Genomic DNA, 3,653 nt, shown 5'->3' with positions numbered 1-3,653 from the left:
TTTACCTAAGATGTAGTACAGTAAAAAGTACATTTACCGCTAAGATGGAGTACAGTAAAAAGTACATTATTTACCTCTGAGATGTAGTACAGTAAAAAGTACAATATTTAACAATGTAGTTATTATATATAAATATGTATATAAAGTAGTTAGTCTATATTTCAGTGCTTAGAGTAAAAGTACTTAGTTACATTCCACCATTGAAGACAGTAAAGACACGGTTTGCCGCAGGAGGAACAAGAGAGAAAGAGAGAAAGAGAGAGAGAGAGAGAGAGAGAGAGAGAGAGAGAGAGAGAGAGAGAGAGAGAGAACCACTACAATACAGAGCTTGTAGACATTTTCTAGCTTTTTAATTCCAAACCGACTATTTCCATTTGGAAAATTCTTGGAACCCATTTATCTTCATGTGTTATTAACCGAAGGGAAGGAGCTAATTATGAATGATTTAAGTATCATGTTCCCTGCGCTGGTCAAGGCCAGAGCCAGCACTGCGGCCCAGAACATTGGTCTGGGTCCAGGTCACCGGCACCTCACAGTCAACCACAGCACGGTCCGCGAGGCTGCACTGCTGACAGATGCTCTTCTCTCTTTATTTCTCTTGCGCTGCGCAGCTGCAGAATTTGGCCTTCGGGGTTTTTTGACGGACGTCCAGCGTTTTGATCTCCACACGGGCGACAATGCATATCAGAGCTGCGCACGTCAAAGAGACAAATCGTCTCCATGTGCAGGACTCGTAAAGCATCGCCATCGCCGGCATCATCACGGCGGCTGGCAAAACCCTCCCATCGGCCACCTTGTGTTGGGAAGCTTCCCCTTCCCATGATTCCACTGTACAGTAAATCAAGCCCTATAGCGAACCCTGTTTGTGGAGAAAAAATAAAATAGTGTGTAAAGAAAGAGAGAGGGGGATATTAAAGAAAGTGGAGGGAAAGAGAGATCTACAGGGACACACACACAGTCACACACACTCTCCAAGAAACACTCCCACTTCCACAAATCCCCCATCGATACCACCACCAGGATGAGAATCTGCTGGGCCCTAAACAAAAGCAGGTTGCTGAGGAAACAGGCTGACCTGTAAGGGATCCAGCGTGATTACTGTGCCTCCAACACTCGCCGCAAATCCCCAACGCTGTGTCATACCGACTCCAACCATAAGTGTTTCTTGTTATTGATGTCAGGGCCATCCCATCGCTAAGTTGGCCACGCTGCCTCCTCCGGACTGGAAGCAGGGTCATGAGGTTCACCTTGTCCTCAGAAAGAGAGATCCTCCAGGAGTATGGGAGGGAATCGGGTTAGTTGTAGGCACAATGAGTATTTTCCGAGAAAATAATTTAACTGACAAAAATAATTCCTCTTAATCATCACTTATGACTCACTGTGTGTGGTGGTGTCTGTATCTACAGAGACCCTTCCTTTCTTTTCATTTGACTGTGTTTACTCTGCCTCCATTAAAAGACAGAAACCAGGTGCAGGATTGTAAGCACGCACCCAAGAGGAACCTACGAAAATGGAGCAGGGTCGGGAAAAAAAAAATGAAGATTGCAAATGTAGTGAAGCGAAACAGCAAGCGAACGAAGCTCACTACGAAACAAGAGTGAATCTGAGGTTGGCTTTCACCTGCTGGGGAGCACCTTGCTCATTGTGCCCTTTAGGCCCGATAAAGGTCTTATAGCTTTGTTCATAGTCAACTAATAGATCAGTTATAACCATATATATAAGGGCCGTCCCTCTGCGTCTGATGCCGACTCACGAGGCACCCTCTAGTGTCTGTATGAGACGCTTTCATGTTACTACAAAGTAAACTAAACTACGTCATTATCAGACGCGCAGAGAAAGTAGTAGAACGACCAAAAGAGGGAGGGGGGGTGGACGGGTCAATCCAACACGGGACTTTTAACCAAGAGACCAATGTTGAGTTGTTTTGAAGTTACTTTAGTGACATGTTTTCTGCACTTATGTTTACATTTTACTTATTTAAGTACTTCTTTTAAGCCCGACCATGACGTTTTTACTGTGACCGGGCGCTGGGCTGCACGGTGTGTTAGAATGCGGTGCTAAGGGGTTTGAAGTATGTGACGAGTTGGAATGAGAATGTGTTGCATTAAAAGGGACATTTTTCCAAGGATAAGAACTAATGGAGGTTTATGTCCCACAGGAGAAATAACTATGTACTATGCACTGAAAGCACAGACATAAAACCCATATATTCATCTCTCTGGGACACATAGATCCTAAAATATTGATTTACTCCTTTGAAAAGAACAATTTCTGGGTTGCCAGGTCATGAAAACATCTGGTTGGCTGTTTTCTATTATTTTTAATGTCCTTCCCTGACAGTTGCTTTAAATTTCGAGTTAGCTTTTAGGTTCATTACGGTAACTCATTCAGTGACCCGAAATTAAATGCTAGTGTTTCTCACTTTCTAATTAACCATCAAGTGTGCGGTTATAAATCTTAACGAGCCATTAATAAAGCACCACACGGTTCTCATTTTCTAGTGAGCAGACAGCAAAAGCTCGTAAGTCATCGCTACTATGAATGTTAAATAAACAAAAAATGAAGCGTCGTCACTAATATCGAGACAGTAGATGTACATATTCATTTTCTTTAATGGACTTTGGTTGACAACAGTTCTGATGATCAGCAAACTACTCAGAAGTTGTGATGGAGCACTTTTCGGCCGACTCTCTTCTGCTCATCACGATCAACGTAATCGCTTCATTCTGGGAAAAGCGCTGCGCAACAAATCAACCGTGAGATTAAATCAAACACCGGCCACAAAGAGCTTTAATCTCCGTCTTTGTTTCCCTTCATATCATGCTCATTATTTTTATTTGCTCTCTTTTTTGTTGAGCCCAGGGCTTAAAGTTGGCAGGGCCCCAGAAGAGTTATCTGAGGGGGGAGATTAGGAGAAAGTTAGTGAGGATTTTAAGGCAGTCTGATCTTTCTTTCATCCATTTCACAGTTTGTTATCAGTACGTACACACACACACAGTTTGTGAGGTACAATAGCTTCTTTCAGGTTACATCAAAGGTAACAAGGAGGCCGGGGGGGAGAGACATATGTTGTAGAAATCTCACAGACAAGAGTTGGATTTCGATGTGATTCTGCTCATCAGCCACCAGATGGTGTCCTCGAGTCACAGGGATCTGTGAAGCCACTGACACTCGTGTTTCAGAGGAAAGCGGCTCCAGTGCCCTCTGATGGAGCTTTTATACTCTTTGGAAAACGTTCAGAGTGTGCACGGATGGGAAGAAGAAAAAAAATGGCAGCATCTCGCATCTGTCGTTGACTTCTCCCGCGTTACACGCAGCTGCTCCGGCACCACTTGCGCCTAACGCACAGCAAACGTAGAGAGCGGAGACCACATTGGAATTGTTCAGACAAGAGCGCAGAGCACGAGAGCAGTAGCATGTTATGCTTTGCGGATGGCGGTTAACGAGTCCCGTCCAAGAAATATAGAAGGTTGACGAGTCGGTTTTGAGAGAGTGGAGGTCTCCGCGGCCTCGACTTGCTACGCTCTGTCGTGCAGAGGCGATGCTGTACAATCCAAACCTGGTGTTTCAGCTGACAGAGCAGTTTATTCTACTGCATTAATATATATATTAATATATATATATATATATATATTAATATATATATATATATA

This window comes from Anarrhichthys ocellatus, unplaced genomic scaffold (genome assembly GCF_004355925.1).
Source record: "Anarrhichthys ocellatus isolate YVR2014 unplaced genomic scaffold, GSC_Weel_1.0 scaffold21, whole genome shotgun sequence".
Lineage (NCBI taxonomy): Eukaryota > Metazoa > Chordata > Actinopteri > Perciformes > Anarhichadidae > Anarrhichthys > Anarrhichthys ocellatus.
The sequence above is the reverse complement of the archived record's forward strand: the minus strand, read 5'-3'. Positions refer to the sequence as shown.